This window comes from Wyeomyia smithii, chromosome 3, assembly GCF_029784165.1.
Source record: "Wyeomyia smithii strain HCP4-BCI-WySm-NY-G18 chromosome 3, ASM2978416v1, whole genome shotgun sequence".
In the NCBI taxonomy this organism is placed as follows: Eukaryota; Metazoa; Arthropoda; class Insecta; order Diptera; family Culicidae; genus Wyeomyia; species Wyeomyia smithii.
In genome coordinates, this window is record NC_073696.1 from 165,100,182 (window position 1) to 165,127,155 (window position 26,974).

The window sequence follows — 26,974 nt, forward strand, 5'->3', positions numbered from 1 at the left end:
TGATTCTTCAATATATGTAATAGCTGTCAAAGGTTGTCCACAAGAAAGGTTAAATATTAATCCCTTGTAAACAACGATAGTAACTTTCACAAAAAAGAGGAAAACTCAGCTCAATACTCTCTACTTAGATGGAAGTCCTCTAACGTTTTCCAATGGAACTAAATACTTAGGAGTGATCTTGGATGGTAAACTAAACTGGAATGCTCATCTGGAGCAAATCCTTAATAAAGCTACTTGTGCTTTTTGGGCCTGCAAGCGAACTTTTGCTAAAAAATTGGGTCTCAAACCAAGCATGATACACTGGATCTACTCAGCTATAATAAAACCTCGAATAACGTATGCAGCACTAATTTGGTGGCCGAAAGCCAAACAAAAAAGTGCGAAAATTAAACTTAAAAAATTACAAAGGCTTGACGCTATGGCGGTAACTGGTGCAATGAGGACCACCCCGTCTAAGGCCCTAGACGAACTACTCAATTTACTACCACTATCACAAGAAGTTGTACTGGTTGCAGGTAAATCTGCCTTAAGACTCAGTCGCATGACTAGGCTGCTTGATGGAGATCTAAATGGTCACCTGAGTATTTTGAAAGATTATAACTTCAATATACTAAAAAATGAAGATTTGATGGTTACGAAATACGACTTTAATCATTTATTTACTGTATTCGAACCAAATCGTAGTAAATAGGAACGAGGAGGTCCCAGCACCCCAGACGGCTCTATAATATTCTATACTGATGGCTCGAAATTAGGAAACAGGGTAGGTGCTGGAATCACAGGTCCTAGAGTGAATTGTTCAGTAGCAATGGGAAAATGGCCCACAGTCTTTCAAGCTGAAATATACGCTATCTTAGAATGTACAGCAATTTGTTTAAAAAGAAACTATCGTTATGCTAATATATGCATGTTTTCTGACAGTCAAGCGGCTTTGAACGCTCTGAAATCTGTTTGCTGCTCCTCCGAATTGGTCTGAGATTACGTAAAAATGCTTCAGCAACTGGCTAAATGCAATAAGGACTGGGTTCCGGGGCGTTGCGGTGTTGAAGGAAATGAAAAAGCAGACGAGTTAGCCAGACTCGGGTCAGCGATGAATTTATTGGCCCTGAACCGTTCTGTGGTGTTTCCAACAGTTCTCTCAATATGGCACTGAAGGAATGGAAAAGAGAGCAGGTGCTGCTGAATTGGAATGGCACCACGACAGCTCGGCAAGCCAAGCGGTTCATCAAACCAAATCTATCTATTACACGGAAACTGCTAAATCTTTCTAAAAAAGACTTACGCACATACACTGGACTGATTACTGGTCATTGTCCATGCAAGTACCACCTCAAAAAATAAGAAAACTAGATGATGATGACTGTAGGTTTTGTAGTATAGAGAGTGAAAGCTCTCAACATCTGCTGAGTGAGTGCGTGGCAATATTTCACAGAAGGCGTCAGTTCCTTGGGAAGGGGCTTATAGAGCCTTCGGAAATATGGGCTAGTTCTCCTAAAACAGTTTTAGAGTTTCTAAGCAAAATAATACCAGATTGGGATAAAGCCTTAATACAAGATGTTGTCCACTAAAAAAAATGTAGTGTTCAATATCTTTCAAAAAGGTATACAGCAAAAGAGGACACACCACAATAGATCTAAATACTGGTCGCAGTGGTAACATGTCCCCGACAGGGAAAAAAGTTAAAGGGTATGTGCTTGAGTGCACAAACGTAGGCTTGCCGTGGGACTATGGTGGGTGTAAAGATTTAATTCTGCTATAGCCATAGTATATAACACACCAAACGTACAAATACCCTTACACAATAATCCATGAACATTTCACAAAAAAACACATACTCCTGTCATAAACCACAGCATACAAATACCAATACCTACATGAACTGCCCATAAATGCATAACAGTCCCATGTATGTTTAGTATTGCGGGCAATGTATGTAGTTTTTCGAGAATGCAAAAATGAACGGGAATAGAAGGTGTGACTTTTAGGCTTAGAAAAAAAAATTTCCCTCGTCCAGACGGGACTCGAACCCGCAATCTCCGTTGTCTCCGACAAGGTGTTTCGGCCAATTAAACTACTGGGAAAGGTATAACTCATTCTAAGCCAAAGACGAATCACCCTCTACTATTGTGTTCCCGTATCCCAGCACGCCACGATGAACTGCACACACTGCCCTGTGGGAGTTTGTTTTTGTAACTGAGAGAGTGGTCTCTTCTCGAAAAACTACATACATTACCCGCTTTACTAAACTTAAAATGTAAGTCATATGACAAAAATGAAATTAGTTCGTAAAGTGAATATAGCTCAACGGAGCACTTCCGTTATACACATTTGGGGTTTGGCAACCGACTGAAGTGTCTCATCGCTTCCGTCGCTGTAGATATAATAAGTCGTTATACACAGTGTGCGTGAAGGGATCACTCTCTCAGTTACAAAAATAAACTCCCACAGGGCAGTGAGTGCAGTTCATCGTGGCGTGCTGGGATACGGGCAGGGTTGCCACATTTATATCTGTATTTTTCTTTAAAAACATCTGTATATCTGTATTTTGGGCCAAAAAATCTGTATTAAAAATCTGTATCGAGCAAACTCAGAATGTTGGATGGAAACATTTTTACTTGCAGGATATATTTAAACAAGTTAATTTTTCTCTACGTGATGTTCATACAGGTTTTGTTAAATTTATTTTTTAAAGTTTCCGTTTATTTAATATTAGTATCTCCTCCTTGGTCTGCAACGAAGCTTTCAGTAGAGATGGTCGGGTTTCGAGTTTTCAAACCCGAACCCGACCCGTATCCGTCGAGTTCGGGTCGGGTTAGGGTTTGTAAATTTTTTAAAGTGTCGGGTTCGGATTTGAAAATTTTTGAAGGCGTCGGGTACGGGTCGGGTTCGGGTTTGGTGGGAAAAAAAAATTCGGGTTCGGGTTTAAAAAAGGTTGGGTTTAGGTCTGAAAACCCGAAACCCGACTATATCAAATAAGCATTTTTGTAAGATGATGATGTCTAATTTCATGCAACTGCAAAAACACTAGCATTTCAATACCATTCGAGGCCCAAAGCTTCAGTGCAGCCTCAAATTGGTACAAAAAATCTACCCCTCAAAAAAAATCTCGGGTTCTGGTTTCACAAAAATAAAATTTTCGGGTTCGGGTCGGGTTCAGGTCTGATCGAAAAACAAAGTTTCGGGTTCGGGTTTCGGGAAAAAAAAATTCGGGTATGGGTCGGGTACGGGTTTGAAAAATGCCAAACCCGACCATCTCTAGCTTTCAGCTTTTGAAATTGAGATCACTAGCTTAGAGGTCATGCAATTTCTGGTTTCAAGGTTCAACTATATATTAAAAGTATGCGTTCTAACTAAGCTGAAGAGTGTGGATTTATTAAAAAAAAAATTACAAATGATCTGTTACGGAAACTTGAAATTACTATCCCACCAATAGTGGTGTTCAACAACTCAGACAAAGTGAAATAATTTGTTTCAATGAATCTTCCGGTCAAAAAAAATTTTTTTTTTTCAAGCGTGCAAAATTCGTTAGATAGTCTTTGTCAGTCAGTTACCTAGCTAATAAATTATATCTTTATTCTTAAACATTCGGTTTTCTTTTAAACAGTTAAAACACGTCCGTTATCGCTGACGATCTGAATCGAAGAGATCGACCTTATTTATTTTACTCCTCAGCAAACCTTGCGAACCTTATATGTTAATTATGTATATGTTTACATAACAAGGGTTTGGGCATTAGGCCCACTTGACATTTGAACCAAAGTACACTCTACTTTGTGAATACTTAAATTTAGATCGTATATTACAATACCTTTCCTCTCAAGATTGAACTTAATTCAATATCTATTTAAATTTTGCACTATAAAATACATTTTACAATCTATCTTCTACATATGAATTTCAGAACTCAAGTTAAATATAGTATCACTTGAAATATATAAAACATCCATCAAATCTTTTCTTCACAGCTCTGGTAGATCTTCTCAATCCTTCATTAATGTTACTTCGAGTGGAGCCATTTGAAACTCCTGCACTTTGCCGCGTATTCGATTGAAATACTCGTGGGTGTACTTCACTTCTGTTTGGCAGTAGCGTTTCCATGCCGGGTGAAAATCCATGAAACGGCTCTTCGTCCTCGGAATCCTCATGTCGCCTTTTCGTGCCTCGACTGAGTGTTCGCGCCGTATGGTCCACCATCTGAAACGCCACATTGCGCCTGTGTTCAGACTTCTTTGGGAGTTTAATCTGCCCCTTGTGGGCCGAGACCAAGACTGATCCGATCGAGATCTGGAAAACATTCGTAAAAATCCTTTTAATATATTTGGCCTCAACCCATTTTTATGTTTCATTTAGTTTAGGATTTTTGTAGTAAACCTTGTCCCCTGCAACTAATTTCAAGAAAGGATCCATGAGAGTTTTTCCGTATTGAGTGTAATTATCTTTGTTATTAGTTGTCGAGGGTACCAACATTTTTTTATAATGTTTGTGGGAGTTTGTCAGATCTAACAAGGTTTTTGGTTTAAAATTAAATATCCTCTCCGAAGGAAAATCACCCCCTTCAGTTAGACAGCTATTGCGGTAATTAAATAGGAAATAGTCTAATCTATCTTGAAGAGCCAAGCTCCTCATCCCCGGATCAAGCAACAACTTTTTTTAAATTTCTATAGTCACACGTACTAATCGTTCTGCTTGACCATTACTCTGCGGATAATAAGGCCTTGCCTTTCTAGAAAATGTATGAAATATTGCGAATTAAATGGTGGTTCGTTATCAGTAACTACCACATCCGGCAACCGAAACGACTGTAGTAGTTTTGGAATTCTTTAATTGTTTTCTCAGCTTCTGTATCATACTTCATCCAAATCACTTCCAACCATTTCGAATAACTGTCAACTATTAATAAAAAGGTATCTTTTAAAAATAGAAAAAATCAGCGTGAATTCTACTGAAAAGCCTGGTTGTTCGAACCCAAGGGTACGTAATATTTTTACCTGGAACTACAGCCATTTTTGCGCAAACGTCACAACTTTTTATATAACCATCTATATCCGCATTTATTCCGAACCAGTATACATATCTTCTTGCTAGTTGTTTCATTTTTATAACTCCAGCGTGATTAGCATGGAGACGTTTCAAAGTTTTGTTTTGCAGAGAAGATGGTATTACAACTCTTTCTTGAAAAATTAAACAACCTTCCATAATTTCCAACTCTTGATGTTGCGAGTAAATATTTCTTAGAGACTTTTCTATTCTTTCTGGCCAGTCATGAACCGTGAAATACATTATTTGTTGTAAATATGCATCCATCTTAGTTTCTCTAGCTATTATAGAGAAATTAAGAGGAAGCTCAGAGGAAAAATTCAAACTATTTACATAATTCGGCTCAATAGCGTTTGGAACCTCAGCTTCCAGCGAAAACCTGGAACAGAAATCAGCCCATTTTCTGCGATGGTCTATACAAGATCTCAAAGTCGTAAATGGACAACTCCATTATGTATCGCTGGAGTCTAGTCACAAAAATAGAATTACGTCTCGATTTTCCGAAGATTCCTAATAAAGGCTTATAATCAGTGAATCAGTTGATACAATTGCCAATGCTTCCAGGTGGAGAATAGGATATGATTTTTGCGCCGAATTCAATGAGAAACTAGTGAAATAATTGGCCTCGCAATTCCGTCAATTAAATGCGCGATTACACCTCCCAGACCGTATGAACATGCATCTGTACACACAATAATAGGTTTTTTGGGGTCATAAAATGTTAAAATATCAGCTTTGAGTAAATGAACTTTACAGTTTCTGAAAGCTTCGTCACACGCAGGACTCCATACAAACTTAACTTCTTTAGTCAATGATCTGTGTGAGGGATTCAAAATTAATGATAAATTTGGTAGAAATTTCCCAGAGTAGTTTATCACGCCCAAAAACGCCTTCAATTGAGCTATATTTTGTGGCACTTTAGCATGTTGTATGGTTGCCACTTTATCAGGATTTGTTTTTAGTCCATTACCTGAAATGATGTGCCCCAAATAAAGCAATTCGTTAACGAAAAATTTACATTTTTCAAAGTTAACTCTTATGTTTGCTTTCTGTAATCTATCCAAGACTAGAGAAAGCTTATTTTTACAATCCTCAAAATCCTCACCAGCAATCAACACATCGTCTAAATAACAGTAGACAGAGTCAAGTCCCTTCAAAATTGAATCCATAATTTGCTGAAAAATAGCAGCACTTGAAGAAGCGCCTTGAGGAAGTCTGTTGTAACTGAAAAGTCCTCTTGTAGTATTTATCACGACAAATTTGCGTGATCCTTCAGATAAATTTAACTACGTATAAGCATTGGACAAATCCAGAGACAGAAAATTTTACAACCTGCCAAGGAAGCGAATAAATCCTGTGCTGTAGGCAACGGGTATGAATTTGGTATTAAAACTTTGTTAATTGAAGCTTTACAGTCAATAACAAGCCTAATATTATTATCCTTTTTCATTACAACTACAACAGGAGATGCCCACAAACTGGTTTTGATGGGTGTTATAATGTTATTTTTTTTAAGATCAATCAAATAATTATTTACTTTGTCTTTCAAACGATACGGTACCTCATATGCCTTCTTGAAGATAGGAACATCTTCACGAAGCACTAGATCAGTTTCAAAGCCAACAATGGGAGAAGAGATGTTTTTGTCAAAAATGTTTTTATATTTGAATTTGATTTCGCTTATGGTTTTTTTCTGCATAAGTCGGTGACAGAACTGAATTTATCAAAAAAATATTAGAGGCACGCTGCCTCCAACCATCACAAAAAATATCAAGCCAATCTCTTCCCATCAAGGGAACAAACCGATGTTCGCTGTTGAGCACAATGAACTCTTCTAGAGCCTGCTTGTCATTAATTATAGCTCGCACCAAAATACTTCCTAAAATTTCTAGGGTAGATCCGTTTACTACCACAAGTTTGCGTTTACTTGTCTTAGGTGAAATATATATTATCAGAGCTAGGGACATCCTCAACAAACTTTACAGAATTTCTCTGTTGATTTTTTAACCCAAAAACATTTTTTTTGGATGTGATCTTTTCGCTTACAAAAATTGCAAACGAAATCAACATGTCTTCCGCTACTAGAGTTTCTGCGTCCCCTCTGCCTTCTATCCAAATCTCTACCATACCTCTGATTGCTTCTGTCTCTTCTCCTGGATCTATTACGGTATCTATCATTGCTGTATCGTACATTTTGCCTAGAATCTCTGTTACCCAATCTTTGTCTAACCGAATTAACATTTCCATTGTATTCCGAATTTAGAGCACTACTACTAGACATCACTAGTTCCTTGTTTTTTATCTCTTTCTCCGCTTCGCGTAAGGTCAATTTCTAACAACTTAGCTTGCAAACTTTTATCGTGCACACCAAAAATCAACTGGTCTCTAATCGCAGACTCACGAAACTCGCCGAAGTCGCATTGCTCCGCCAAAAGTTTAACAGCTAATATAAAGTTTTCACCCGATTCAGCTGAACCTTGCTTCCTAGAACGAAACCTATGCCTCAGCACCGTATCCGACTCTACTTTATCGTACCGCTCTTTGAGTTTTTTGTAATCGTATCGTAAGAAAGCGTTTTTAAATCTGTACCTGGATGAAGCAATTTTAAATCCTCAAACACATGCATGCCAGAAAAACTCATGAATATGTCTTTCTTTTTGCCATCTTCAATATTATTACACGAGAAAAAATTATCTAAGCGCTCCACATAATTGGAGAAAGACGTGCCAATGACGTAGGGATCAACGCTGCCCATTAGCGCCATGCCTGCACCGGATCGCAATAGTAATATATATGTCAGAGAGAATAACACAAAAATAATATAGCGTACCTTCACAACCAATGCTATTGATCATAATTGTTAATTTCCTTTATTCTCAGTGCGTTCTTCTCTTGATTTTTGCCAAGCCAAATCGGTTCCTTTATCGATGCTTCGTTTTGCGAAAAATTCAAAAATCCAATAATTGTTGAAAACCGAAAGTTCAGTTATAGTCCAGATGTATCCTGCTATCCCCTAAATTGCATGCCAAAATTTAGCCGATGCATATAAGCGTCACTTGTGACCGGCTGTATAATGCAAAAGAAAAGACAAAAGAACAATTACTACAATGCTCTAATTATATAGTACAATGCATCAACCGCAATACTACAATGCTTCAATTATGCTATTCTCTACTTTCTTTCTGAAAAAACAATAGCGCTCTACTTTTGCATTAAAACTTTCTTTATCTTGCGCACTTACCGATCAAAAATAGGCTCCCGTGAAGAATCGGCTTCCTGGAGAACTCCGCCAAACGCCCGTACACAAAAAAAACGCAGTCCAGCAACAGCAACGAAAATCACACGCGAAACTTAAACTTTTTTTTACCTCGTCGCCACTGATAAATTATATCTTTATTCTTAAACTTTCGGTTTTCTTTTAAACAGTTAAAACACGTCCGTTATCGCTGACGATCTGAATCGAAGAGATCGACCTTATTTATTTTACTCCCCAGCAAACCTTGCGAACCTTATATCACAGACTAACAGACGTAACACTGGAACCTGGCTTCATCGCAACAAAAAACGTTCATTTCAAATTTTTAATCGAATAACAGTCATCGCGCGAAAACGTCGTCTGGGGCGCTGTCATGCAATCTCATACATATTTTGTAGTTCCCCATTTGACACATGCAGTAACGCTGGCGCTGATGTCGAAATACATGACGCAGTGCAAACACGACAGCAGATGGTGCTAGTGTTACTAACGTAAAGTACTGGAATCATCCAAACGATGATTTTATTGAAAATTTGTTCGATGTGTTATGTCTGTTAGTCTGTGCTTATATGTTAATTGTGTATATGTTTACATAACAAGGGTTTGGGCATTAGGCCCACTTGACATTTGAACCAAAGTACACTCTACTTTTTGAATACTTAAATTTAGATCGTATATTACAATAGCGATTTTCTTTGTTCCACTGTGTTCGGACAAATCTACCGAGGAATAAAGAAACGACATCACAATTTACGACGCAAGTGAGAAAGAGATTCCAGATAATTGTTTACCAACTAAGCAAATGCGGTGGCGGGTTAAAGCTGACAAATTTTACAGTGCGCTTCGGGCAGCACGCCAGGTTAGTACTGGGTCAAAATCGGAGGAATGAAGAATGGTTTTGACAGCGGTTAGGTTGCTTCCAGGTCAAAACGAGGTGAGCTGGTGGAATAAAGAAATTCGATATCAGCAAGCAGAGAGCACTCAACCGCTGTTGAACCATTGTTCAATCGTGCATGTTGTTCATGGGAGAGCATGTGCAATTCTAATTTCTTTCTCAGTCGCAGGGAAGAAAGAACGGGCTTCAGCAAGCAGGTCTATAAGGTCCAGCTCTTCCAAGTTCTTACAGTCTGCTCTCATGCTGCTACAATGTTGATAACAGACTTCCGCCTCTCCAACAAAATTGTCAACTTCATAAAAATTTACGAATGCTTCGGTTTTGCGCTTGAACTCTTCCAACGACATGCGTATTACGTTAGCGGGATGCAGCAAGGACAACGCGTGGGCAGGTGCATTATCTTCACCAAACCGTGTTTTCAGTGAGTTTACAAGAGAATCAGGGTAAGGAATTGTCACAGCTCGGTTCCAATACTCCAAGCTAGTTGATGCAGGCGGATCTGCCCGGTACTTTTACCGCTGAAATGTCCCTGGTGGATCAACTGAAAAATCTGTGCAATTCCACGCATCATAGTGCAAGCATTTCAATCAATTATTTTTGATCTGACTGATAATTTACACAGATGTTTCTATGGGCTAACGATGTCGTTCTGTGCTAGTAGAGTTATTGAAAACACAATTTTGCACCAGTGTCAACAACACAGGGGGGGGGGGAAGAAATTCTGCGTATGTGTGAATAAAGGAGACTGAAATAAACCAGATCGCTACATCAATACAAATGCAGCGGGTGAAATCTCGCTAGTAGCGAGTCGCTACACATTAGGGTGGGGAATCGTTATATGGAAAAAACGAAACTTGATAGCAGAAAGCCAGAACTAAGTTGAGGCCCCAAACAATCCCAAATTTATCGGAAATCGATTGCTTTTGTCTTCGCTTGGCGCATTGCATTTCAAATTTATATGGAGATTTGTATCGAAAAACCAACTTTTCTGCATTATCCATTCTAAAGAGCCCAAAATGGCCCAAACCATAGGTTTTATGACTTCAAATGGTAGGTTTTTTGATGCCTAACAACTTGGCCGAAGACACTAAAGAGCTAGGGTGTCCCAAAAAAAATACTAGAGCTGTTCAAAGTTGATTATGTCGAAATTTATGTTGCAAATCATTTTTTCTGCCAACACTGCCAGTGTACCGGTGTCAGTCAGATTTCCATCAGAAGTAACCTCTGAATGTTGTAGATTTTACCTACACCTAGAATATTGACCTGAATTTGTTTGCTTGATCCAGCTGAGTGTATAAACTCGTTACGACAGGTTACTTCTGATGGGAATCCTACTGACGCCGGTACATTGGTAATGTTGGCAGAAAACAAGATTTTCTGCATTTAAATCGACTTACTCAACTTTAAACAGCTATAGCTCTTCTTAGGGACATCCTAGCTCTTCAGTGTCTTCTGCAAAGTTGTTAGGCATCTAAAATACTATACTTTACCATATTGTAGTGCATTATTAGAGCATTGTTGAGGAACTCTCTAGGAAGGTAAATGCAAAAAGTAGGTTTTCCCATATAAATTTTCATACAAATTTGAAATGCAATGCGCCAAGCGGAGAAAAAACCAATCGACTTTCGGTAAGTTTAGGGTTGTTTGGGGCCCCAAAAGGAACCAAAAAAACTTGGTTCTGGAAAACCGATCACTTTTCCCCACCCTATTACACATGCATTGCGGCTCTTGGTTGTATATTCCACTGCAACAACGCATACAACCACGTAGCTGTCTTTTATTTTAGGCGACATCCATAAATTACGCAACGCAAAAACCCAATTTTTGTACCTCCACCCCCCCATATGTAACGAAACGTAACGCCAACACCTATCCCCTCATAAGAATTACGTAACGCTACGAGAGGCTTTGCTTGACAAAAATGCTCGTTTTTGGAGAGTCTCTTCAGAGATTTTTTGTTACGTAACGCTGAGCTCACCTCCACCCCTCACCTGTGTTATATATCGTAACGCTCAAGGACCCCCCTCCCCCCTATGAGCGTTAAATTTATGAAAGCCGCCTCATTACCTTTAGTTTGTTACCCTTTTTGCCTAATGCGCGGTCCTTAGAAACATAAGGTAATAAAATATCGCACTAAAGTAATAAAATCTTGCTCGTTTGTGTAGGGTGCAAATATACTGACTTTTAAATAATAATAACGTTATCTGAGCTTGTTATGGGGGAAAAATTGCATTTTTGACGAAACGAAAAGACCGTGGTTGAAAACGGTGAGGGAACGAGAAGGTAGGTGGGTACAATAATTAATCAAAATATAACCACGTGGTTTAGGAACGGCACCCATATTACGTTTCCCGTTAAAAATGCGATGCCTTCGAGTTGAAAACGGATCAACTGGCTTTGACGCATAAAAAGCAAAGCCTCTTTTTCCATGTTGGGTATTTTATCACTGCGACCAATTTTCTGATCTTTTGTGACATATGCCCTTTTTAATTTTGCTAAGTCAGGATAACGTACCACTATTAGAAGTGGTCGTTATGATATGACCAATAGCATTAGTCCAGTCTGGTATTACACTTCGCTTGAAGCGAATAACCGTACTGGGAGTTGTTCTCCAGATTTCAGAGGGTTCTAATAGCCCCCTATCGAAGAACTTATATCTTTTACTAATATTTGCCGGACATTCGCATAACAGGTCTTCCGAATCTTCTTTTTCCATGCCACATAAGCGACATGTATCATCTTGAAGTTTTTTCTTAACCTTCAAGTGATAACGGCTCGGACAATGCCCTGTTATTAGACCAGTATATGTGCTTAGATCTTTCTTTGAAAGCTCCAGTATTTTGCGAGTCATAGAACCGTTCGGTGTGACAAACCTCTTTGACTGCCTAACAATAAAAGTGTTTGTCCAGTTGGACTCCACCATCAAAATTTCCGATGCTTTCAGCTCCATTCTGAGTGAAGATGCGGATAAGCCACAGAAAGGTTCTGGTCCTATGAACTAATGAGACGAGTTCATCGGCTTTTTCGTTTCCATCGATTCCACAGTGACCAGGAACCCAAAATAAATTTACTTGATTATTGCAACCCAGTGTTTGAAGTGATTGAAAACACTCCCAAACAAGTTTTGATATGCATGTTGCAGACTTCAGAGCATTAAAAGCTGCCTGACTGTCGGACATGATGCAAATGTTTGAGTGTCTGTATTTACTGCGTAGGCATATAACAGAACATTCTAGTATATCTTGGACTTCGGCTTGGAAGACGGTTGGCCATCGACCCATCGGAATAGATATAGTTACGCCTGGGCCTGTTACTCCTGCTCCCACTCGATCGTTCATTTTTGAACCATCTGTGTAAAAAACAATTGATCCCGGACGTAGCTCCCGCGGGACACCCGCGTTCCCAAACATCGCGCTCAGGCCTAAAGATTCGAAATCTTCTTTCAAAGTTTGTACCCGTCGCGAACCGATCATGCTTAAGCGAGTAATTTAAGCGCCACTCCATACGGAGACTACCGCCGAGATAAAGTTTGCCCGGATGAGACTGCTTTTTATGCAGGTCCAAATTGAATCCTCTCCTAGAAAAGGATCCAGATCGGTCCAGCGCGCTACACGAGTTTTCGCCAAAACAGGTGCAAACTCGAAAGAAACTTAACGAAGCCTGAGATTGCCTTCCGTAATTCCCGACATAAAAAGTTCCATCTTTAAAGCTTTTCTCATCACTGGAAGTTTCCCGAACCCACCACCAGACAGCGCCAACCTAAATGGAACCGTACTTATGTTCTTTCGCATGCTGCGAATCAAAGCGGAGTGGACAAAACTAAGGTGACTAGGGAAACATTTCATTGTCTAAAAGTCCTGCATTACTCGAAAAGCGGGTTTATTCACGACGTAACATAATTTGGTTTAATCTCGAATTCAGCTTATTTATTTGTACATTCTTCACTTCTAACTTTCTACTCTCTATCGTGTGCAAATTCTCCTACAAACTTATCTCTTTTTCTCTCGAACTCCCACGGTGCATGCGGGCATAACGACTCTAATTAATCATTCATAAACTATTCCCGAGAGCCAAGGATAGATCGACTTGATCTCCCGGGAGCGATCGCAATTTACGTTACGGCGCGTCCGTAACTTCGGTTACATGTGACGAATCGTGTCACTTAAGCTCAAAACTTAACTGCAGGTGCCGGCCGGAAAGGGTTGATCCGGGCCAGCAGAAGTGTTTTCTGGACGAATCCGGCGAATCTGTCGGTGCTGGCTCAACGCGGTAGCGGGTAACGGGTGGCGCGCAAGCGGCGCGGCAAGCGTATGGAAAACGTGCTCTCTCGTGGATTCTCCGATTCCTAGGATATAAATTGCCTGATGGCATACACAAAAGGGGTCGTTAGCCTCTCGCACGGGTCGTTAGCCTCTACGCACATGGCCTTTTTTTTCCTATCCTGCACACGAATCGAGTTAACACTCAAACTACCTCCTGAGAAAATACAAGAACTTTTAGCATATGCTCTATTTCCCTAGCCCTAACTGCTTATACCTTCAAGCAGCAAATCTAATAACGCGAATTCGCTTCCACTACTTTTGACGGTTTGGAAAAAAATGAACGAGAAATTTTAGCCCTCAGAAAAAGCAGAGAACCTGAGTACTTGCCGGAAGTACATAACCGAAAATCCTCCGGGATCACTCGGAATTCGCTAAGGAATTCTTTCGGTTCGTTTAGGCTTACGCAAATGGATTTGCCTTTCCTTTCCTTCAGTTTTACCAGGACGGTTCGCTTTGAACTTGTCTGTAAAGCAATCTCACTCGGGTCACCTTATACAATTTACTTCGGCTATCTAAGTGGTCGGCGCAAGGACGTGCGACGCGTGGCTTACATTTTGGCGATCCTATCTTAGACTCAATCCAACTGAGCACTAATCAAGGTGAATATTTACAGGACTTAAGTGTTATATTCTAAATTTTATAGTAAGAATATTCTATCGCTTCCAACTCAACCGTACTGCATTATGCTGTAACCGGCAACGGTTACAAGTTGTATCTTTTCTTCATCCAGTCTTCATTGTTGGATACTAGGGGATTGATACGAATAGTTTTTAGAATATTTAGATGACCTGTTAGGTCACCTTCGAAGAGTTTCAAAAGTTTTTTGATACTTAAAGCACTCTTCTCTGCTACTAATTGTATACACTGATGCAGTGGAAGCATAAAGAGTAAAGCTTCCAATGCCTTGGTTTGTGTACTTCTCATTGCACCCGTTATTGAGAGAGTAGCTAGCCGTTGAAGTTTTTCCAACTTATCTTGAGCACCTTTCTTTTGTTTTTGGCCACCAGCCCAGTGAAGCGTAGGTAATTCTGAGTCTCACGATAGCCGAATAAATCCAACAGATCATTTTCGGTTTTAGTCCCCATTGTTTACCAAAAGCTTTATTACATATCCATAGAGTCATTCTGTGCCGAACACGCATCAGTATAGGACGTGTTTGGTGATCGCTCTGATATAATATAAAACAAAAGACGCGCGAGCAAGTGTTGGCATTGTTTGCCTGGTCGAGTGAAGGTTCAAGGTCGCCCGCCTTTGTGCAACTGTTTCGCATCGAGGCTGTTTGCTGGTGCGTAAGCCGATTTGGCTGCTAAGTGATTTGTGCTACAGCAGTGGACGAGAATCTCAACACAAAGGAGGAAAAAGAAGAAGCCAACAGTTGACAGCGAGTTGTGTCGCTGTGCTGAGTGATCACACACCCGGCTCGCTGCTGGTGGCTGTTTGGAGCTGCTGTATTGGTGCTGCTGGCTGTAACGGCTGCAGCTTCGACCGTTCGGACAACCAACCCTGCTGAAAGGAGAAGTAAAGAGGTACGTGTTCTGTCAGCGCTAGTGCGCTACATTTAGCGCGATGGATGTAGATCCCTCGCCTCCCGTGCCACCATCCCCGAACCCCTCCGACCCTGTCCTCCTGCCAACCCTTCCTCTGTTAATTCTCCAGTCCCCCCTCGCCCCAGGCTTTACCCGGACGGATCTCAGGGCAGCTTTACTGTTTTCTTTCGGCCAAAAGCAGGACCGAAATCGAAACCGTTAAACATCCTGCAGATTTCGAAAGACCTGACGGAGGGGTACAAGGCCGTGACCGAAATCTCCAACGTCAGACCCAACAAGCTCCGTGTCGTGGTCAGCGACCTGGAACAGGCCAACGCTATTGCTCGCTCCGAGCTTTTCACACGCGAGTATCGCGTTTATATACCCGCACGAGACGTGGAGATCGACGGTGTCATAACCGATTCGAGTCTGTCGGTCGAGTGTATCTTGGCAAGCGGTTTTGGCTGCTTCAAAAATGCTTTGTGTCACGACGTAAAAGTAAAGATCATAGATTGCAAGCAATTGCGGTCTGTGTCTCTTGTCAACGGCACAAAAGTGTACACTCCGTCAGACTCGTTTCGTGTTACGTTTGCCGGATCTGCTCTCCCTAGCCACGTCTCGATCGATCGGGTTCGTCTGCCTGTGCGATTGTATGTACCCCGTGTTATGAATTGCACCAATTGCAAGCAGCTAGGCCACACAGCCGCCTACTGCTGCAATGAGGCACGATGTAGCAAGTGTGGAGAAACTCATGCGGACGATTCTTGCAGTGTAAATGCTGAAAAATGTATTCACTGCGGGGAAAATCAGCATGAGCTCTCCACATGCCCGGTGTACATGCAGCGCAGAGATAAAATCAAGCGGTCACTTAAGGAGCGTTCAAAGCGATCTTACGCTGAGATGCTGAAGAAGACCGTGACCACTTCTACCATAACATCGAACCCCTTTGATCTGTTGTCCTCTGATGAAACCGATTCTGACGATTCACCAGCGGGAACTACTTATGTCAATCCTGGGGCGTCTAGAAAGAGGAAAAATATTTCCTCTCCTAAACTTCCACGAAAAGGTCCTAAGATTTCCCAAAGTGAAATGAAAGTTACAAACAAACCAAACAGTGCTGCGGAAAAACCGAAGCAAACTCCTCCTGGGCTTGCAAATTTAAAGTCCCAGAAAGAGTTCCCAGCACTGCCAGGAACATCTAAAACCCCAGTTGTTCCTTTTGCACTCCCAGTTGATGAAACAAACTCTGGATTAGTGAAATTTTCTGACATTGTGGACTGGATTTTTGAAACTTTCAATGTACCCGATCCAATTAAAATTTTTCTTACAGCATTCCTCCCAACAGTTAGATCATTTTTGAAGCAGTTGACTGCCCAATGGCCCCTCCGTCTTACAGTGGAATTGTAGAAGTATTTTACCAAAAATGGATTCATTTAAAGTTTTAATAAATAGAAACAAATGCGATGCATTTTCCCTTTGTGAAACTAGGCTTACTTCAAATATTGATCTCAATTCCATGATTTTAATATTATTCGCCTTGATCGAGACACCCCATATGGAGGAGTACTTTTAGGGATTAAAAAGTGCTATTCTTTCTATCGTATTAACCTCCCCTCGATTCCAGGCATCGAAGTTGTCGCATGTCAAATGACAATACAAGGTAAAGAGCTTTGTATTGCCTCAATATATATTACTCCCAGAGCACAGGTTGGGCAACGGTTGCTCTTTGATTTAATAGAACTTCTTCCCTCGCCACGTTTGATTTTGGGAGACTTCAACTCTCATGGTGTGGCTTGGGGTTCCCCCTACAATGATAACCGCTCCTCTTTAATCTATAACCTTTGCGATGACTTCGACATGACTATTTTGAACAACGGTGAAATGACACGTATCCCGAAACCTCCAGCGCGCCCAAGCGCTTTGGATCTATCCTTATGTTCGACGTCGCTACGGTTGGATTGCACATGGAAGGTAATCCTCGATCCTCACGGTAGCGACCATTTGCCTATTCTTATTTCAATTACTAACGGGTCAACTCGCATGCGACCAGTTGACATTCCGTATGACCTCACACGAAATGTCGATTGGAAGTTATACGAGGAAATGATTTCAAAAGCGGTCGATTCGATTCAACATCACCCACCACTTGAAAAATACAACCTCCTCGCGGGCTTGATTCTCGACGCCGCGTTGCAAGCCCAAACGAAGAAATATCCTGGCGTAACGATCAAAGAGCGGCCTCCAACTCCGTGGTGGGACAAAGAGTGCTCCGATGTCTACACGCAAAGATCCGACGCGTTTTTGGCCTTCCAGAAGAGAGGTATACCCGACGACTATATACGGTATTCGGAGCTTAATACCAAGCTTAAAAGCCTGGCTAAAGCAAAGAAACGCGGATATTGGCGTCGGTTCGTTAACGAGACGTCGAGGGAGACATCGATGAGCACTCTTTGGAACACAGCCCGAAGAATGCGGAATCGCGTAACGGTCAACGAAAGCGAGGAGTCTTCAAGTCGGTGGATATTTGATTTTGCCAGGAAAGTATGTCCGGACTCTGTTCCTGAGCAAAACATTGTTCGATGCGTCTCCGGGCCACGACGCGATAGAATCACCTTTTACGATGGCAGAATTTTCAGTTGCCCTCCTGTCCTGTAACAATAACGCGCCTGGGTTAGATAGAATCAAATTCAACTTGTTGAAGAATCTACCCGGCAATGCCAAGAGGCGCTTGTTGAACTTGTTCAATAAGTTCCTGGAGCAAAACATTGTACCCCAGGATTGGAGGCAAGTGAAGGTGATCGCCATCCAAAAACCAGGGAAACCAGCTTCTGATCACAACTCTTATAGGCCGATTGCAATGCTATCCTGTATCCGAAAATTGATGGAAAAAATGATACTCCGTCGTTTAGACCATTGGGTCGAATCAAATGGTCTACTATCAGATACTTAATTTGGCTTCCGCCGTGCCAAAGGGACGAATGATTGTCTTGCGTTGCTTTCAACAGATATTCAGCTGGCATATGCTCGCAAAGAACAAATGGCGTCTGCGTTCTTGGACATTAAGGGGGCTTTTGATTCCGTTTCTATTGACATTCTTTCGGGTAAACTTCACCGACAAGGATTTTCTCCAATTTTGAACATTTTTTTGCACAATTTGCAGTCCGAAAAGCACATGCATTTTACGCACGGCGATTTGACAACTTTTCGCATTAGCTACATGGGTCTTCCCAGGGCTCATGTTTAAGCCCCCTTCCTTAAATCTTTTATGTAAATGACATCGACGAATGTCTGGCAAATTCATGCACAATAAGACAACTTGCAGACGACAGTGTAATCTCTGTTACAGGAGCCAAAGCTGCCGATTTGCAAGGACCATTGCAAGATACCTTGGACAATTTGTCTGCTTGGGCTTTACAGCTAGGTATCGAATTCTCTCCGGAGAAAACTGAGATAGTAGTTTTTTCTAGGAAGCATGAACCTGCTCAGCTTCAAACACAATTAATGGGTAAAACGATTTCTCAGGTTTTGGTACACAAATATCTTGGTGTCTGGTTCGACTCTAAAGGCACCTGGGGTTGTCACGTTAGGTATCTGATCAAAAAATGTCAACAAAGAGTGAATTTTCTTCGTACAATAACCGGACAATGGTGGGGAGCCCACCCAGGAGACCTTATAAGGCTTTACCAAACAACGATATTGTCTGTCATTGAGTACGGGTGTTTCTGCTTCCGCTCCGCAGCAAACACACATTTGATCAAACTGGAGCGAATACAATATCGTTGTTTGCGTATCGCCTTGGTTTGCATGCAGTCGACCCATACGATGAGTTTGGAGGTCTTAGCTGGAGTACTACCATTGAAAAACCGCTGCTGGAGCCTGTCTTCTCGCATTCTTATCAAATGTGAGGTCTTGAACCGTCCTGTGATTGAAAATTTTGAAAGGTTAATCGAACTTAATTCTCATACCCGTTTTATGACATTGTATTTCAATCACATGTCCCATAATATTAACCCTTCTTCGAATATTCCAAATCGTGTCGACTTATAAAATACTTCTGATTCTACTGTGTTTTTCGATACACCCATGATAGAAGAAACTCGTGGAATCCCGGATCATTTACGCGTGCAGCAGATCCCCAAAATTTTTTCCAATAAATATCGAAACATCAACTGCGACAATATGTTCTACACTGACGGATCACTTCTTGATGGGTCCACTGGCTTCGGTATTTTCAATAACAATTTAACCGTCTCCCATAAGCTTGATAATCCTGCTTCTGTTTACGTCGCAGAATTAGCTGCAATTCAGTACACCCTAGGGATTATCGAAAAAATGCCCACGGACCATTATTTCATCTTTACGGACAGTCTCAGTTCCATTGAGGCTCTCCGATCGATGAAAGATGTTAAGCACTCTCCGTATTTCCTGGGGAAAATACGGGAACATCTGAGTGCTTTATCCGAAAAATCGTATCAGATTACCCTAGCGTGGGTCCCTTCTCACTGCTCGATACCGGGCAATGAGAAAGCGGACTCTTTGGCTAAGGTGGGCGCAACAAACGGTGGAATTTATGAAAGACCAATTGTCTTTAATGAATTTTTCTCATTTGTACGTCAGAATACGATCATCAGTTGGCAAAATGCTTGGACCAGAGGGGAACTGGGAAGGTGGTTACATTCCATAATCCCCAAGGTGTCGACGAACCCGTGGTTCAAGGGGTTGGATGTAGGTCGGGATTTCATTTGCGTGATGTCCCGGCTTATGTCCAATCACTATAGATTTGACGCGCATCTCCGTCGTGTTGGGCTCGGGGAAAGTGGTATCTGTGCCTGTGGTGAAGGTTATCACGACATAGAGCACGTTGTTTGGTCATGCTCTGTACACCGTGACGCCAGGTCTAAATTAATAGCTTCCCTGCAGGCCGAAAGTAGGCAGCTTGCTGTTCCTGTTCGTGGTGTCTTGGCGAGCCGTGACCTATCCTACATGTCCCTTATATACGTTTTCCTGAAATTCATCCACGCCCCAGTTTAATCCTATTCCCTTCCGCCTACATCCAACCAAACGACAAGAACACGTTAAGACCCCGGATCCGGAAACAGCAACTAGACCCGCACGATACTCTCAGGTCCCGAGGGAGACAACCCAATATGCCAGTCCGTAATATCTTGGCCCAGCAGCGGAACATGTGCTTACCTATGGCAATGAAAACCATCATACAGTAAACCAAAGCACTGGATGCAAAATATTATAGCCTTAAGTTACATTTAGTTTCAGCTCGTAGTCGGCAGCGAGGATAAAAAATTTGCTTTTAGTTATTAAGATACTTTAAAAAGTAAGCTACCAGATATAATTGGCGCCGTTAAACATTAAATTGTATTTGTGCCGTGTCAAATAAATTATAGATGAACAAAAAAAAATATCCATAGAGTATTTGTGGCTTTGCCTATTACCTGCTCTAGATGTGTATTCCAGTTAAATTTTTTTTCAAGGTGTACCCAGAGATATTTGACGTTGTCTGGGAGTTCCAAAAGCTCACCTGTCAATCTTATATTATTTAGTACAGTGGCGTCTCGTCCTATTGTGCACTACGTGCACTACACCAGTGTTGTGGGCGGGGGCCGATTTCAAGAATATCAAACAAAAATCAAAAGCTAAAAAAATCCATCAAACAGTATCAATGATCAACCATTTCTAGTGCCCAAATTGAAAAATACATGTGACCATGCTTTACCCACTCTACCATAAGTTAACTCTGAAAATCAATGAGTCATGCGAACGAGAGGCATAAAACAGACTAAAAACCTCTCTGCGCAGTGCACTTATCAATGTACACAATATTGTTCTCAGAGGCGTCTCGTCCACCTGTTCAACCTGTTCATAGGACAGGTAGACAATCTCAGACAAAAAGTTAACCGTTTCACAAAATCATCGAAGGTAACTTATTTGTAATTGTGATGTTATCCCAAACATGCTTATTCTGTTGTCAACTTAGTGGAATCTTATTCGCCGTGAAGAATGTAACATGATGGGCTACACTTAGTTCAAAATACGCCATACAACTTACACGCAACAGTTCGAGTTGTCACTCGGTGGAAGAAAGACGTATTCTCTAGTCCGTCGCGATAACAGCTCAAGCATTCGAAATCTGAACATTGAAAATAATTCAACAATATATTATACCAACCGTACGTATAAGATACGAGTATAGCGTCCAAGCATTTAAAATCCCTATCGACGCAAGTGCTTATCGAATCGAAATATATTTCGTTCCTAGTCAACGCCGATTTTGCTACAAAACAAAAGGGATAGTGAGTGGAAGCCACAATTGAAAACACGCTGCGAAGGAATTGCAAGCGCCAAACAAAACGTTTGCCACCGATTACTCATCTCCGTAGCAGCCAAAGAAGTCCAGCGTAAAGCAAGCTGCAAAAACCATACAAACCCAGAGTAAAAGCGCACTGGCATTGTCGCCCAGTCCGCTGGCCGACTGTGATAATCCTACGGAGCAAAAATTAGTGCCGTGACACTATTCGAAGTGAACTGCTTGTGATCAAAAGATAAACGTATGGAAATAAACGACTATCTTCCAGCCAAAGAAGCTTACCATCCTGCTTGGATCCTTAAGGCGATCGGATATCCAACCGAACTCTCTTGCTTAGAGCCGTATGTACCAATCTGCAGAACAAATCGAACTGTACACCTCCCTCCCCCACTCTTCCTGATACCAAACTCCCTTCCAACCCCTTTATCATACAGAAGTCAGTCGAAAGTGCAATTGGTGAGACAGCGAGAAATGTCGTGTTTGCCACCAAGGAGGCCCGTGGTGCCAGATACGTTTTACGGACAACATCAAAAAGTGCATACGATATACTGTTGCGAATGAAAAAATTAGTTGATGGAACGGCAGTGGAAATCCTTCCACATCCCACGCTTAGCACGTCACAAGGGGTTGTGTACGACGCGGATACTGTCGAAAACACTACCGATATACTTTTGGAAAACCTCACTGGTCAAAGAGTTGTTAACGTACGAAGAATAACAAAACGTGAAGGTGAGTCAATTCGAAACACCCCGCTGCTAATCCTAACTTTCAGCACATCAGTTCCGCCATCGTATTTTTACTTTGGGTTAGTCAGAGTTGCAGTCAGAAGGTACTACCCCACTCCATTGCTCTGTTATAATTGCGCCGAATACGGTCATACACGAAAAAATTGCCACAAAGATGCGGTATGCCTTAATTGTTCGACCACGCATAGTTCATCAAGAGAACAGCCTTGCACACAAAGACAATACTGCTTAAACTGTAAGGGAGCGCACGGTCCTACAGACAAAAACTGCCCAATATATGAAGATAAAAAGCACATCATAAAAATAAAAGTTGACATGAACTTAACTTACGGAGAAGCAAGAGCAGAATTCAGAAAAACGAAAAACCCGAACACATACGCTAGCCAAACGTGCAAAGGAATATCTCAAACGGAAAATGCTAAAGATAACCAAATCAAAGAATTACTTGATGAACTGGAGAAAAGGAAAAATCAGGATTCCGAAACAAATGCTCTAAAAGAGGAGGTTAAAAAGTTAAAAGAAATTATATCAAACATAAGAAACTCAAGCAGGCAGGAAAAACAAATAGAATTGCTGAAGAAAGAGTTAAAAAAACAACGCGAGGCCTATAAAGCCAACGTAAAAGAACTAGCCACGCTAAAATCCAGTATAATTTTGAACAAAAACCAATTATCTGTAACCAAGCCCACACAGCCAAAAGAATCACAACCGCAATCCAAAAAAGCCAAATTCATTAACACTAAAGGAAATGACAGCAACGAAGAGGAAGGCAGACCTACTAATCCACGAGACAACCAACCTTCAATACTGACCAGAAGCCGGAATAAGGACACGGAAACCCACTTTACATTATGTACACAACCAAGAAAAACGGATATTAATGTCGGACCATCTCGCACAAATAGCTTCAATGAAATGGACGTCTAAGACGTCGAGATTTCATAGCATAGCATAGCATATTTGATCGCCCGTATGTTGCCCGCGATTGACCAGAATCAGCTGAAATTGCACAAAGAACCGTCAAAATGGTGCCTAGGAGTAGCAAGCCATTTTCAGTGTACAATTCCTGGTGATTTTTCTTTTCACTGGTCAATAACGTAGCTGGCCACGCCCAATGCAGATCAATAGAGGAAGGGATATCGGGAGTGTTAGTTTAATACTTGTTGCTACTAGAGACCGAGGAATCCTCTGCATCATCCACAAGTATCAAAGGAAGGGATTAGTGTTAGTGGAAAGGAATTGATCTGGATCCATCGAGGTTGATGGTGCGATCTTTTCTACACAAATTCGCGCCCGATATGGATATTTCTCACTCTCTGCGCAACCGACCACCAGAAGACGATATAAATAGAACCGCATCACGATCGCTGTATCGGCATATAGGAGAATCGAAGTTTCTAGTTTTCATCGGCAACCTATCAATCGTTAACAGTCTGTATCACACCAAACTTTGCGTTTCATCCCGTTTTAAGTTTTAAATTAGTTTATTTGACACGGCACGATACATTTTCTGTTTTACTGAGCCAAGTACAATTCGTTTTAATTCTACGTTAGCAGGGAAAAGAGGGAGGCCTTTTCTTTATTCTCGCGGCCGACTACGAGCTAGTGGGGATTTAAGGTGAGAGGAGGGGAGATACAATTTTGACTTAAAACTATTTTGGAACTTTGTTTTTCAACTGGTAGAGCAATTGTATTCTTGTTTGTTGTGGGTTCAAAATATTTGTGTAAGCATAGTTGCGGGCTCTTCGTTTCCGTGTCTTCAGCATAGCATATTTGTATCCTTAATCTGACAAATAGACAAAGAAAATTTTAAATTTTAATGTCAGCGTTTTTCAGAAAGCAGTATAACTGTGTCATGTACTGGAGATCACCGCTTCCCAGAATGTCTCTAACGGGTACGTTCGGTTGTTTTCCTCGGGCCCGAAGGGAATCTATAAGCTCGGACCTAACACCACAGTATTCGGTACACGACCAAACAACATGCTCGATGTCATGGTAGCCATCGCCACAAACGCAGTGATTACTGTCTACAAGCCCTATACGAAAGAGATGCGTGTTTAACGTGTAGTGATTGGACATAAGTCTAGACATCACGCGAATGAAGTCCCGACCTACATCCAACCCCTTGAACCATGCTTTCGTCGATACCTTAGGAAAAATGGAATGTAGCCACCGTCCCAGTTCATCTGAGTTCCATGATGATTGCCAACTGTTGAGTGTTCTCTGACGCAAAATGCTATAAAATTCATCATAAGCAATTGGTCTTTCATAAATATCGCCATCAATAGCACCCACCTTAGCTAAAGAGTCAGCCTTTTCGTTACCCGGAATCGAGCAATGAGAAGGGACCCACGCTAAGGTAACCCGGTAATTTTTATCTGTTAAAGCACTTAAAAACCACCGTATTTTCCCCAGGAAATACGGGGTGTGCTTCACAGGCTTCATCGATCGCAGAGCCTCAATGGCACTGAGACTGTCTGTGAAGATGAAGTAGTGGTCTGTGGGTAGAGTTTCGATGATTCCAAGAGAGTACTGAATAGCAGCAAGTTCTGCGACGTACACGGAAGCAGGAGCATCGAGTTTGTAGGAGGCGGTAAAATTTTCGTGGAAAACACCGAAGCCAGTGGACTCATCTAGATTAGATCCGTCAGTGTAAAACCTTTTATCATAACTAACATGTTTGAACTTATTCGAAAAAATCTTAGGGATCTCTTGGGGTCGCAATTGATCCGGGATACCAGAAATGTCTTGTTTCATGGTGGTGTCGAAAAATATAGCATTATTAGAAGTATCTAAAAGTGCGACATTGGAGGAATCGTATGAAGAAGGATTAATATCTTGAGCCATATAGTCAAAATATAAAGTCATAAATCTGGATTGAAATTGAAGGTCGACCAACCTCTCGAAATTTTCAATTACTAATGGGTTCCTAACTGTGCATCGAATTAGCAACCGGTAAGAGAGATTCCAAAAACGATGTTTCAACGGAAGAATACCCGCTAACACTTCAAGACTCATCGTATGGGTCGACTGCATGCAACCCAAGGCAATACGCAAACAACGATATTGTATTCTCTCTAATTTTATAATGTGCGTGTTCGCGGCGGAGCGGAAGCAGAAACAGCCGTACTCAAGAACTGACAATATCGATGTTTGGTAAAGCCTTAGAAGGTCTCCTGGGTGGGCTCCCCACCAGGTTCCGGTAATCGTACGAAGAAAATTAATCCTCTGTTGGCATTTTCGTGTCAGATACCTAATATGACAAGCCCAGGTGCATTTAGAGTCGAACCAGACCCCGAGATATTTAGCGACTAAAACCTGAGAGATCGTTTTACCCGTTAGTAGGAGCTGCAGCTGAGCTGGGTTATGCTTCCTAGAAAAAACGACCAACTCAGTTTTCTCCGGAGAGAATTCGATACCCAGCTTAAGAGCCCATTCAGACAAATTGTCTAAGGTATCTTGCAATGGTCCTTGCAGATCGCTAGCCTCGCTACCAGTAATGGATACAACGCTATCGTCTGCAAGTTGCCTTAGCGTGCATGAATTTGCAAGACATTCATCGATGTCATTGACGTAAAAATTATATAAGAGAGGACTTAAACATGAGCCCTGGGGAAGGCCCATGTAACTAATTCGGGAAGTTGTCGAATCGCCATGTGAGAAATACATATGCTTTTCTGACAACAGATTGAGCAAAAAGTTATTCAAATTTAGTGAAAGTCCCTGCGAATGAAGTTTCGCGCTTAAAACTTCTACAGAGACAGAGTCAAAAGCCCCCTTAATATCCAAGAACGCAGAAGCCATTTGCTCTTTTCGAGCAAATGCGAGTTGAATTTCAGTAGAAAGCAACGCTAGGCAATCGTTCGTCCCTTTGCCCCGGCGAAAGCCAAATTGAGTATCTGAAAGTAAACCGTTTGTTTCGACCCATTTGTCTAACCGTAAGAGGATCATTTTCTCCATTAATTTCCGGAGGCAAGAGAGCATTGCAATCGGCCTATATGAATTGTGATCAGAGGCAGGTTTCCCGGGTTTCCGAATAGCAATGACTTTTACCTCCCTCCAGTCATGCGGAACAATATTTAGCTCAAGAAACTTGTTGAACAAGTCCAACAAGCGTCTTTTTGCAGAGTCGGGTAGATTCTTCAACAGGTTGAATTTTATTCTATCTAACCCTGGAGCCTTATTGTTGCACGACAGGAGAGCCATTGAAAATTCCAACATCGAAAATGGAGGCTCTTCCGTAGTTACTATAAACGCGTCGCGAAAGGTTTTCTGTTCCGGTACAGAGTCCGGACAGACCTTTTTGGCAAAATCGAGTATCCAGCGATCTGAATACTCCTCACTCTCATTCGAAACGTCACGGTTCCGCATGCGCCTGGCGGTATCCCAAAGAGTGCTCATCGCTGTTTCCCTCGACAACGCGTTTACGAACCGCCGCCAGTACCCGCGTTTTTTCGCCTTTACTAAGCTCTTCATCTGCCTGCCCAGTGCCTCGTACTTTCGTAGTAGGTTGACAGTGCCGTACTCCCGGTAGTCCTTATACGCCGCGGACCTTCGCGCGTACAGCTCAGAGCACTCTTTGTCCCACCATTTGTTGGGAGGGCGTTGTCTAATCGTTACCCCGGGTATCGGTTTCGTCTGAGCTTGCGTCGCGGCGTCGATTATCAAGCCAGCTAAGAACGCGTATTCTTCCTCCGGAGGAAGTTCCTCGTGAGTCTCGATAGATTCCGCTATAATAGACTCATAACGCTTCCAATCAATATTACGTGTAAGGTCGTAGGAAATATTGATTGGGTTCGGGGGAGTTGAACCATTAGCAATTGATATAACGATTGGAAGATGATCACTACCGTGGGGATCGTTGATTACT

The 26,974-nt window shown here is 41.6% G+C and overlaps 1 long non-coding RNA gene across 1 annotated transcript; it reads right to left on the bottom strand.

Moving 5' to 3' along the window:
* Positions 1-3,868: 3,868 nt before the first annotated feature.
* LOC129730683 (uncharacterized) lies at positions 3,869-8,476 on the bottom strand. Its single transcript, XR_008728906.1, has 3 exons — positions 8,279-8,476; positions 7,868-8,103; positions 3,869-4,284 (listed from the first exon to the last, which is right to left on the bottom strand). It is a non-coding gene; the product is annotated as an uncharacterized LOC129730683 (long non-coding RNA).
* Between the last annotated feature and the right edge of the window lie 18,498 nt (positions 8,477-26,974).